Genomic DNA, 13,411 nt, shown 5'->3' on the forward strand with positions numbered 1-13,411 from the left:
CCAATTAGACGTAGGCCTACTGACAACTCCAATCCAAATTTTGCTTATAGGAATAGTAACAGATAGGCCTACAAGGAACAAAACGTCAGATAGAAATTAATTGTGTTTCTGGGAATTAAAAATCAATCACAGCTAACTAGGTGGGCTTAATTATTATAGTGGCAAAACGGCAAAAGACTTATACATTTATGATCAGTAAATAATTTATGCCTGCTGTATTCATAAGTCAGTTATGAAACTGCAGCCCCTTAGGCCTAATCTCAAAACTACAAAGATTCTTAAGATACAAATAGTTAATCTGTTATTCATGAAAATAGCTGCCCAAAAACAATAATCTACTTAATTTAATAAAATTATTATATAACTGTAACATAAATGAATGGACAACATTTTGTTTGGTTAGGTCTACTCCAAGTTAGGCCTAACTCTTACCTTGAATTGTACGTAGGTTTCAAAATTGTACTCTGTTCCGTATTTTAACTACAAAAATAATAGTAATAACAATGGACTCATTAGTCCACCAAAAATATACTCTGCGAAATCAATTAAATTAAATTTACCTAGAGTTAGAGGTTATCTACGTTTGATTTGTAAACATAAATAGAGAGAACGACAAACCAACCGAACGCCAGCTGATCACAGATCAATAACAACACATCCAAAGTTCATTGCAATTTACAAAGACCTCAGATTCGCAAAATCATCGTACTATATGAAGGTGTAAAGGGCAATTTTCAAGTTTAGTTTTTGTCGATTATGAAGGCCATTAGGTGTTATTACTGACAGATAACAACAGAGCATTCCATTGGTTTTCTACACTTTACGTATTTTCATTTAGTTAGTTATCACTTTTCAATTTTGTTTGTTCACACGAAAGCATTAATAATCGCTCCACTCATGAGCGAGCTGGCATAGTGGTTAGAGCTCGGGACTTCAGTCCCTGAGGTCCAGGGTTCGATCCCCGCCAAGTCACCAATGGATTTTTCTAAGTGATAATGCCGCAACCCCTAGGTCTAGCCTGAAGTAATGTGAAAAACAATCCCAGGCTCGTGCCTAGCGTCCTTAGGAAAAAAAAAATACTCATGAGACTGTGTTACTACTATCGTTGAAAAATACTTTTTCAATAATGTTATATGTACTTACTTCAAGGTGTGCATATCTAAAAAATAAAAAGCTTATACTGTAATTTTTTTAACGCAGATTGGTTTTGTGTCCGTGACAGGCAGCTTGACACAATACCTTTAACTAAATGATTCAAATGATTTTATTGGCCATTCAGTTACATACAAACAATAGGCTACGTCAAACAGATAATAAATAATAAAAAAACAAACTTCTTCATGCACTCTTGACTAACAAGATTAAAAGCTGAAATGAACACATGCAGGATCTCACTCAATACAAAACATGCAAAGCAATGCATGCTTATTATGCTTATATGCATGCTTATATAACTAACTAACAGCACCTGTATGTTAACAACATTTATCCTAAATATATTAACTTTTAGTATGAAAAGGATTTGTTTACCGCTAAATTATTTTTTTGTCACGCGAGCGGAATTTTTTATTTGAATAAGAGTTTCAGGAGGAGGTTACCAAATGCTTTTAGGGAAAGCGGTCCAAATCCATATGTGCTTTGGATGCCATAGTTGAAACTATGGGTAACCCAAGAGTGATAGGGTGTATTGCTATCCTTGTGGTTAGCGTCTCAGACTTTGGTGCAGGATGAAGGATGGTTTTGACCTGTGGCATATCCAAAAATCAACTTATACATAGGTTTGTGCAACTTGTCCTAAAAGCACCATTCTTCTTGTTCAGTTGCTACAGGAAAGACTATGGGGTTTGATTTACAAAAGTGTATACAAAACCAATCTATAAACTTTACAGTAGACTGAGCCTGTTATCATTGTTACTAATCCTTCGGCTCTCTCTCGTCATTTAGTTCAACTATGGCCACCTTTAACTCCAGGCCGCGGCCTTCGAAGTGGCAACTTCGCAAGTAGTGTTGTAACAGCTGTTTTGTTTGGAGGCAGCTAATGGTATTTGTTTATGTTTTAAGAATACGAAAGCTTGGTTACTGGTCTATGAAAATATTGACTCAGCTTTAAATGTAGGTACAACAATATATTTTAAATCAAAATATTGTTTTGGTTTTCAATTCTTATGTGTTTTATTTCCAATCTTTTAATAAATCTATCTTCATAAATTTAAATTTAAATGAATAATAAATGAATTAATAAGCTGGTGTCACCTGTCTGCCATGTCTGGCACTAAAATACACTACTTGCAACGTTGCCAATTCTACCAGGCCTCGGCCTGTAGTTAAAGGTGGCCGTGGTTCAACTCAATAAGCTGAACATGAATGCAGGGCATGTGTAGTGGAATGGAGTGAGATGATCAATGTAGCTTTGTATTGCTACTCAGATTTCCCGATTCTATAGCCAGGACCATTTGTTAGAGTCCAGATCAAGGACAGCCGGGTCCCGGGTCCTACCATTGATTATATATTTCCCAAGAATTGTGAGTTTGTTTACAACAATATGTTAAAATACTGTGTTGTAGGTAATGAATACATTTTTAGCGGTATCCTATATTCTAATACGAGCTCTGCCTGTTTGTCTGCCTATCTGTCCGTCTGTAATATATATCTCGAAATCCAGCGGAAGGATTTTGACTTAATTTTGGAATTAGGGATTTATGGCTCTAAAAACAGATTGGTGACAGCATCAGGAAAATTTGTATTTCGCTACACAACTCATTTAAAAAATTCAAAAATATTACATTGGCCTTATGGGTTGCCAAGTAACTACTGTATGTTGGTTGAACAAAATAACAAGTACTAATAATAGGTTAAATGCCTTTTTACGTCTTCAATCCTAGTCCTCTTTTTTTCTGATGACTAGTTTCGGGGCAATCTGCTCCATTGTCGAATCTTCTGTCTTGTTAATTACTGTTAAAAGCATTGGTAGTTGCATTCCACATCTAGTACATATACACACTGTTAAATGAAACATTTGTATTTACATGAAACAATTTAACATTTAATACTCTTGGCCGGCCTAAACAAATTACAGTACTGTTACAGTTAGTTAACAGTTAGTTAACATCGTGCGGACCGGTACATTGATAGTCATCAGTCAGTGTTAAATTGTTTCATGTAAATATAAATGTTTCGTGTGTCGGTGTGTGTATGTACTTACATATTCTAGTATTCGTGGTAATAAACAATACTCTTGAACCGAAATCACAGCCGTGCGAGGCTCGGTCTCCGGTACTGATAATATATCAGCAGAGATCTTGATGAATAGTCCAGCTAAAACAGATGATAGATACAATTGATTTTTAACAGCTGATTACTTATGATATACCTAATTGCGAGAGTATTTCACGTGATTATATAAATAATTGTATAAATCTTACAACCCTCCAAACCAATTTACAAAAACCTTAAACAAATTTGTAGTTTTGAGTTTTAAGTAAATAGAGAAGCAGGTTACATGACTTCATTGTGAGCCAATTTATGAAGTTGATGCTGCCTGTAGTTTCTAGTTTCTATTGAGTGAAAGGGTTTAATACGAGTGTTTCGACCTGTACCTTAACTTCGATTTGAAATACAAGGTTCTGAATAAAATTAAATACAAAATCCATTTATTTCATTGCGAATTCATCTGCGTGACAATTGGCATTATTGCTTTTTTTTTACTTTGTGAGTTTCTCTCTATCAGAAAACATAACAAACCAATACGTCGCAGCATTACAAAGGGATTAAACCACAGTTAACGTTTCCTATGGTTACAAAACAGTATAAAATACAATTTAGTATCTGGCAATTGCGTTTAGTCCACATGCTTGTTTAAGCCTTGTACAGTTTAATATATTATGCAATCAAACAAATCTTCCATGATAAACAAACTCTGGAATGACATACAAAACATGTTTTCGAGGTACCAGTGCCAATCATGACTGAGAGCAAGATATAATCATTTGCATATGTTTAAACTGGTTATCATTTGGGCATATGAAAAATTACCTTGTAGAACCTGAAATTTTTAATGAATCAAACAAGAAATTTTCATTTCTAAAGGAAAACATCGCTTTAATGCAGTTGAAACTGCCAACAAAAATCTAATAATTACATAAAAAAATGGAATTGAAAGTCAAAACTGTTTAACATTGGTCTTATGGGTTGCTAATTAACCATGTTGGTTGACCAAAATAACAAGGAAAAGTAATCAAAAGACTTGTAAGCTGTAATAAGTGTTCATAATAAGTGATCTACCCACAGTAAACTAGCAAATTACAAAATACAGTACAAAAGGAAAAACATCAGTTGTGAGCAAAGCTTACACTGAAGATAACTCGATATAGGTGAACATAGTTCCATGTTCCGATCAAATACTGATTATTTAACTTGGCTCTCTTCTACAAAAGTAATCTTAATTCAAACAAAATGTCAAAACAATGTTTATGCAAGTATATGCTATTATAAACGAGCGACCTCTCATCGACTGTAAAATAAATGAATGTCAATTAAGGATTACCATGGCCCTGTTTCATAAAAATACTATGTAGTCTAGTAATTACTAGTCTAGTAAATACTAGTCCCGTATTTACCTGTCCTACTAATTTGTGTTTCATAAACGTTTTTATACCGCTAGTAACTAGTGTATTTTACTAGTCACGTGACCAAAACTACAAGTCACGTGACCAACTTTACAAGGTAAACTCTCAAAACAAATTTCTAACCTCAATCACGGGTTTTCAAACCCGTTATAAAGGGTTTTAATTTTGTTTTCATTTGATACAAAATGTAAATAGTTGTAGAAACGCAGTCTTTTCTTTAAATTAATAACTATATAGACACATAGTTAAAACAATCACATATTATTTATCAAAACGCTATTATTTATGTTCATCAATGAGCCCGCCGGCGCGGCGCGGCGTCACGTCGCTGCAATCAACACGGTGATTGTAGTAGCCGGTTGTAGGCCTAGTTGCGGCGCTCAACAGTTGGGTGGAAGTTGATCTGTTGCTGCCGCATTCGCAGTGATTTGTAGGCCTATAGTTTTTGTTTTATTCTGAAATATAAAATTAAGCTTGCTATGAGTAAAGAAAAGAAGGCTCAACTTTTGAATGTAATTAAATCGTCTAAGGACATTTTGTTTGGAACGTTTTAAAGTACCCTAACCAATGTTTTCTAATATTCGAATGCTTATGAATATTTGGGTTGAAAACCATTTGGTGTTATTCTAATTTTGAGTCTACAAACCATGAATAATAAGCCTAAACGTTTATTGATGTAACAAATAATTGCAACGCCGTTACAAGCAATGGTGAAGTAGATTTTCAAGTATACAGTAGTACCGTTACAGTACTTAAAACATGGCATCGAAGCTATAGCAGGGTGTAGCTCGGAGGTAGAGTTCTCGCCTCTCATGTGGGGTCCCTGGTTCAAATCCGCGCCACTCACGATCTTTTTATACCATTAATTAAACTTTTACATGTTTTTACATTAAAATGACAGCTCTAATCAACATCTAATTTTTTTATTACTTTGAATAACAAATTGAGAATACCAAAATGGATTAAAAGTAATGTTTTTATGATAAACAGTTCAGTCCAACACCCAAAAATCGAATATAGGCCTACAAAACTGTTAGTACATGACCAGGGTTTTAGTTATTTAGGGAAGCAAATATTAAGCACCTCAAAAATACAATGCAACTCCTCTTCAAAATTGTCTTTCTATTATTTCCTATTAAATGTCTTTAAATAACACCGATAGCCTTGGGTGTAAAATAATCTGATTAATGTTGCAATGTTGGAAACATTTTTGTACATCTTTGTATGCAATACGGTATGCGGTTTTAATTTGGTTTCTCTCAAAGCTTAATCTTTTCTCTGTGCTATTATACAGTAGCTAAATAGTTGATATAACCATGAAATTTAACTCAAGTAAAATTAGACTAAAATTTCACAGAAATTGATTACTTGTAATTATAATTATTCTAATAGGGCGATTGTACATACATTATAAAATAAAATTTCACTCATTTTGAACTACACCACATTTATTGATTGTAATTTATATCTAACTTAATAACTAATTTCATTTTAGCACTCACAGATCTATTTTTATCTTAAATTGCAAACGTGAGCCAATTTCGCACTTGCAAAAAGAACTTAATAATTCATTTTTTAAATGATCTGAGTAATGAAATAACTCTCTTTTCAAAAATACTAGTCTACTTCAAATAATACGGGTGAAGAGAGGTTGGTAGAAAATAGCAAGTATTTACTAGTGTAATTTACAAGAGTAAAACTTTATGAAACGCATTGCTGTCTACACTAGTAAAAACCACTAGTAATACTAGTCCCTACACTAGTAACAGTATTTTACACTAGTATGTTTTTGAAACGTAGACTTGTAAAATACACTAGTATTACTAGTCCATGGACTAGTAAATACTAGACTAGTATTTTTATGAAACAGGGCCCAGGTTAAAATTTCCATCATAATAAATTGAAATTCCACTGAAACTTAAATAATAAAAGCCAAAACTAGTTAGTTGTTAATAAAACATGAGTTTCCTTTATATTGCCTTTACAATCGAAATAATCTACACCGAGCCATGTCCCCAGATACATTCTTTTAAATATTTTTATTTTAATTCATAAGGTGAACATGCGAAATTACAAAGCCACTGGGGCGGAGCCCGAAAGGATTTTTGAGATAAGGGTTTTTTTCCTATGCCGAGTATTTATAACATTATGTGTGATTCCCAATTTCGGTGTATTTTTATTCATTTCACAATTTAGATTAATTATAGTTTTATAAATGCATAATCCATACACTGTAAATATATAGAATTTAGCAAAATACTGTTTCGTCGATTGGTTGTCTCCTAAGTTTTACATACAGTATGCGTATGGCTCTCTTTTGTAAATTTAATACACTATCTAAATTTTGAATGGTTATTGCACCATATAATTTCATGCCGAATACAATATGTGAGTAAAGTAAACCTTCAGTAAAACATCCAAACGAGCAGAGTTTAGACAAGTTGTGTAGCATAAATAGACCTGAACAAATTTTACTTTTTAGTCTATCAATGCGATACTGTACAACCAAGATAAATTTTGATCAGTTATTAGTCCTAATAGTTTAGTTTGAGTCACTTGAGTTAAGTAATTGTTATAAATTTTTAAATGGTTTAAATTTTTTTTGGGCATAGTTGAAAAATTTATGTAATTATTTTTCTCTGAGTTAAGCAATACATTTTTACAAGATAAATATTCATGTATAGATTTAAGGCTACGATTGCCTATATATTTAATTTAATTTTTTGATCTACCAGAAGCTATTAAATTTGCATCATCAGCATAGAGGCATAATTTACTGTTTAAGTTCGTTAGAGCTAAAAGGTAGGCCTTTTATATAACAGAGGAATAAAATTGGACCAAGAATAGAACCCTGAGGTACTCCATATGAAACTTGTTTTAAAGATTATTTGGCTTTATGTAATTGATTGAATTCTGTAATTGTATTCAGTTCAACATATTGCTGCCTGTTTTATAAATATGATCTAAACCAATTTAGTCAATTACCAGTAATACCAAAACGTTGTAATATTGAAATAAGTGTCTGATGCGAAACACTATCAAAATGCTTTATTGGTCCATGAAAATTCCAACACAGTAGTCGTCTCTATCAATAGCATCAATAACAGACTCAACTATATCAATACCAGCAGTTGTTACAATCGATTTATGGATTTTTATACAAACTAGGCACAGATTCAACCAGGGGTTGAGAATAAAAGCCTATGCAATAAATTGTGTTTAATAGTTTAGAACAATGGGGCCGTTTTTCGTAGGTACTTAAACAATTTTAATAAAATCATATTTGTAGGTGTAGTCAATTGTTTTTATCAGTTAAATAAATAGAACTGACAAGCCTGAAATAAATTTCGTGTAGGTATTGTTTTTTGCGTCAAACTATTTTGATTAATGTTATTTCATTTTAACTGTTATTAACTAGTATCTCAATACAAGGTTTTGTGCAATATGGTTGCATGTTAAATTTTATTTAACTACATTAGTCATGTCATGAAAGTATAGTATTACTTGACCAAGTACTGAGAAATCACTAAATCAATACGTTCTGGGTAACATGAACAGGAGTGGTAGAGCCAATACAAGTTTAACTGCTGGTATACATTAACAGTATTCGTAAATTTATCAAGCAACTTACTTAATTAATTATCAAGTACTTAATCAATTAAGTATGTTATACTGAGATAAGTCAGCACCTTCACTCATGTTCAAATTCATGTTAAATTGTCTTCATGTTAAAATTTGCAGCAGTTTTTCTATATGTCACTGTTATATATAGAGACGAAATTTCAAAAATCAATTTCATTTTCAATTAAAAATAGGTTTCATAACAACAAAAGTCATTTTCAACTTTCTTAAGTAAAAGAATTCGTACAATGAGTTTCGCTGGCATCACGAGAAGTCCCATCATATTTCCTATTCTTTTAATAATTTATCGTTAAAAACACAATAGTTTGGCCAACTAATTAATGGTATAGTGAATTTGTTCCACACTATGTCAACAAAACAACGCAACAATAGACGTAATTAAGATGGCTGTGGGACAACAAAGCTGTTGACATCAGCTGATGTGGTGGTGGTTTGCGCGGGAGGGAGGCGGCACATTTGGCGGGAGCCGCACTCCAGCCAGTTCTCTGTCAGAGAACATTGTGATTAGTGCACGATGTAGTGTTCGGTTATCACTACTAGTTTCTTATCAGTTGTGCCGTGTTGATATGTATGTAAGTGTTGAACTTGTTTACTAAGTGGGTTTCATTGCTCTGTACATAGAAACAAATTTGTTCTAGAAAGAAAATATTTGTTTTTAAATTAGGTTTGATAATAAAACTTCTATACTTTTACTGTAAATATTTACAGGACGGTAAATACACTGTTACAGTGAAATGTAACTATTTGTTAGGCGTGATAAAACGTTGATAAACTAATTATAAGTTACAAGTGTGATAAAATTGAATCCGTGACTTGTAAATTCTAATATAAAATGAAAACAATATAGTCAAAGTTGTATTTGTTCTAATATAAAATCTGAACTCTGATATTATAGTTTGAGGAAAGCTTAAATTAACGTGTTTTGTATTTCATTCAAAACAACGTATTTAACTAGAACCAATAGGAATTAGTATAATACAACATGCGCTATAGAAAAAACAGTTCATTGATTAGTAAAACACATGATAACTAGGGAACTAATAAACATACAATTTATTAGATAATTATAAAACTATTATGTTATTTGCAGACCTATTAGGGTAATCTTCAATAAAACCAATTATTTAACGTTGTTGGTTTGTCGTTTTGCCATGAATAGATTCCATACCGTTTTTTTTTTTTTTTTTTTTTTTTTTAGAAAAATCTTTATTGTTTCAATATTACATAGAAATGTACAATTCAGAAATATTACAGCACACAAAACAATAACCACGAAGGTTAATCAACCTGATTTGGTGGATTTGCACAATCTACTTTGTTACAATCAACTCAAAGAGTAATGGTGGGCGGCATTTATTTGTAATTTATAAATGTGTAGATTAAACCGTTACTGAAGAATTTTTTAGGCCAAACAACGAATGAAGTAATAATTTGTAACGTCTAATGATAACACGTTAAAACTTGTGATTTAATTTTTATTTTAAATATTACGCCATAAAGCACTCCTAGCCTAAAAAAACCTAGAATCCTCAGCATCGTCAATTGATGATAATGACGATTGTTGTTGTCCAAGAAATTCACTCAATTATGTCTAAGACTGCTCAAGAGTATAGAGGTACTTATGAGGACCAGTTTTTAGATTAAAATATCCCGTTTCTAATCAAAGAATTCATGTGTAGCATTTGAAGAACCCAGCCATGTATACAGTATGAAACTGGACCTAGATATACAAGTCGATTCGATTAATTTATTGAGGCAGCAACACTCACTTTCCATGTTTTAAGCTGAATTGGTGAGACTAATGAAGGGTGAGATTAAAATCCATAACCACTCAAATTTCCAGCTGAATCGCTGGAATTAAATGGAAAAGCGCTGAAAATATTGGTTAAGTGACTGTTTTTTGTTGTTAGCCTTGCAAAAAGATATACCCACGAAAAAAAAAACAAAAATATAATACTCATCTTTAAATCGTACTTAAAACACGCCTAGCATTATCTAGCTGCATTGCGATTATTCGAATAGTGTTGTCACTAAGCTCGTATATACTGTTTCGGTCCCATAATTATTGGGAGAGCAAAACCTTCGGAGACAATTTCATATTTTTAAACCCTACAGTTCAAAAGCGTGGATAATTTAAAAATCTAATCAAGGTTGCAATAGAGTTTAAATTTTGCTATAACAAATTATTTCAGTATTTTTATTTTATCTCTATAAAACTGAACCCCTTTAACATTTACCATGTTAACAAAACTCGTACTCCCTAGTAAAACGAATAACAGCATGCTTCCACGGTAAAATTAAGTATGGAGGTACGTCACTTCATTTTAGCGTAACCGTTGTATTGTGGCACAGACTATAGACCAAACAGACGTATGACGTTCTCGTGACGTTCTCACATTTGGAACGAAAGACTTTATTTGTTCTTAAAAGCTAACAGAATAGATTGACTTTTCTGTTTCCGTCCCCATTCAAAGTTAATCAAAATTATTTGATACCAATGGCTTTTGTACAAAGTTATATATGTACTTATCCCTATTCTGTGGTTATATTGAAACCAATTTGAAGGACATACAGCTCTGGGAACAGCTTTAAGGTTTTTCACACCACCAACAACTGAAAACGGGTTTACATATACGGTATGTCAAGAATCAAGATTTCCATAAAACATAAAGATTTACTTAAAAATAAATATGAAAAAAAATTATAAATCTATTTAAACAATAAAAGTCAAATTAGAAGGTGTTCCACCTTTCCTAGCAGGGAACCTATTACAGTTGTAGACCTACTTGAATTTGTCTGTCCGAACCTCAGATGCTCCAAAGTTTTGGGTGATTCAACAACGTTTTCTAAACTGATACGTATATTGATGCTGACATATTGTTATTTAATGCGGACTTAATGTTAAATTTGGAGTGCGATTAACTCAACTTAAATTTGAATTGAATAATATCTTATTTATTTAAACACTTTTGCCAAACGGACAGCTAACCTCACCATTTAATATACTGGGAAATATACTGGACCGAATTACACGGGGTTGGTACCAAATGAAAGATATTTTCCTGTAGATGTGCAGAATCCCATTATAAATTAAAATAGGCCCAAAAATAAGAACGAGAAATGATTTTTGGAATTTAAAAAAATTAACAATGACCTAATGGGTTGCCATGTTGGTAACGAAATAACAAAACAATATAAACAGAAAATCTAAACAAGTGGAAGAAGTTCCTATCACATGTTTTATTTACAGCGTGGGGTGAAAATAGAGAAGTTTGCACAATATACTTTTGGTCGAGTTTTCGACCACGGGGCGAGCTCCAGTATTTATTTATTTTTCAAAATGTAAGTCAGATTTTAAATAACTGTTATAAAATCATTTCAAACATAAACAAAGGAAATTAAAAACTTGCAATAGAAGAAAAATTGGAACTGTGAGAATTGTCCGAAAATGATTCTAAACCTTTAAGATGTGTTCTTAGGTTACCAAAAAATACTAAAAAAAAGTATCGACACAATTTAAACGTACTGTATTGGGCATCCCCGAGTTATGAAAATATTGAGAGTCCTATTGCTATTTTCGTGGTCCATTTTACACTTATACTGGCTATGCAGTATACAGTTTTTGCACTGTGGCAGGCACGTTTTAATTGGCCCCACACTGCCATCGTGATAGGCTTGTTATACCCAGGCCCAGAGTGGCTCAACTAACAAGCCGCTACTTGGCTAGCCTCCTCTACATAGTCCAGCCCGAGGCTAGCTCACATTACCCAGGGAAAATGAAAATAGGATTTTAGTGGAACCTTTGCCCCCTTAAGTATACGATATCTTAAAACCAACCGTTGTAAGTTCAATGTTACGTTAGGTAAAAATCGTGATACGGTTTAGTTTTGGTGTTGATAATGTGAACACAATATCATTTCTAGCTGACTTACGTCAGAAAAGTCTATTCAGTTAGGTCTATTTAAAGAAGCGTATAAAATCTTTCTTGTTGTTCCAAGTAGACGGTGGTAAACCATAATTGAATGGGCTCTTAAGCGGCGGCTATTTTAAACCTACTTCGTTACGAAATTTAAAATACTGTTTCCTTAAAGAGATGTGACCAGTAAGTGTACTGTATTCTGTACTCTTATTACCAACTCTATTTTCAACTAAGATATTACTAATATGAGTACTGCATTTTCAGATATTAGCACTATGTCTGATGTAGACTCACTACAACTACTAATCTATTGTATTCTCAGGTATTACCACTACAAACACTCATGGCTGTATATACTTATATATACTAAGATATATCACTACATTCCTTAACCATGATACATCGTTTCAACAATTCTTTATTATTAAACCACGCTACCGCCTCTTAATTGATTGTTGATACATCGTTTCAACAATTCTTTATTATTAAACCACGCTACCGCCTCTTAATTGATTGTTGAGATCTGATCTTGAATCAAGATCAATGTGAAAGTATGAATTGTTATTTTGTAATCGAACTCTCTGAAATGTAAATTCCAATAACAAAATGCGTGGCACCATGCACAGACTTTCAAATTTGAAAATTCAAAATGAGCAAAAGGTTCAACATCAACTTGTATTTACTGTGTCAAAATGTTATCACCGTTTCCCGACATGCTTCGCATCTCACATTTTGGGATTGAAGATTTACGCCAACGTGTTTACTCCATATGAAGTAGGAATTTGCTTACACTTCTTGTCTCTAAACATGTTTTATCTTTTGCAACAGTCAGGAAAACTCAATAACTCCCCTGGTTATGTAAGACCGGCCACACACAGTTTCAACTACATGTTTTGTCTAAAGAGTCTACAGTTAGTACAGTGTTGTAAACTGTATGAGTGGAATGGAATGAATCATCTAACTAGCTTTGTTACTGGCTTAGATCAGCTGTTTCTTTAGGCGGGATACGAACACAATAACCAAGAGAAACTGAGTCCAGTTCTAATTAATCGAAATAATTAGACACAAGCTGCTATACCCGTGCTTTGCAACGGGAAGAAAATGTTACCAAGAGAGTAATTAAAGCGGTGCTGATGTGCGTTTTAAAATACAGCAACTCTATGATTTAGTTTGAAAATATAAACTGATTTAAACGCGTAAACCTATTTACTTTCAAACCCCTACT

At 32.9% G+C, this 13,411-nt stretch overlaps 2 protein-coding genes across 3 annotated transcripts in view; one reads left to right on the top strand and one right to left on the bottom strand.

Moving 5' to 3' along the window:
* Positions 1-506, bottom strand: part of LOC129004781 (eyes absent homolog 2-like) — a 107,525-nt gene extending 107,019 nt beyond the window's left edge. Inside the window, exon 1 of the mRNA XM_054433408.1 lies at positions 433-506. The gene's annotated coding sequence lies outside the window, so the exon portion shown is untranslated. The remainder of the gene's footprint in view (positions 1-432) is intronic.
* An 8,216-nt stretch (positions 507-8,722) lies between these two features.
* The window catches only part of LOC129004828 (organic cation transporter 1-like), a 44,505-nt gene continuing 39,816 nt past the window's right edge, over positions 8,723-13,411 (top strand). The window contains exon 1 of one of the 2 annotated variants that reach the window (XM_054433474.1): positions 8,723-8,835. The gene's annotated coding sequence lies outside the window, so the exon portion shown is untranslated. Of the gene's footprint in view, positions 8,840-13,411 lie in introns of both variants that reach the window. The other variant, XM_054433475.1, reaches the window with a different exon arrangement.

The sequence above is a fragment of the Macrosteles quadrilineatus genome, unplaced genomic scaffold (genome assembly GCF_028750875.1).
Source record: "Macrosteles quadrilineatus isolate MER2022 unplaced genomic scaffold, UCM_ALF_1.0 Scaffold_11__1_contigs__length_5352618, whole genome shotgun sequence".
NCBI lineage: Eukaryota > Metazoa > Arthropoda > Insecta > Hemiptera > Cicadellidae > Macrosteles > Macrosteles quadrilineatus.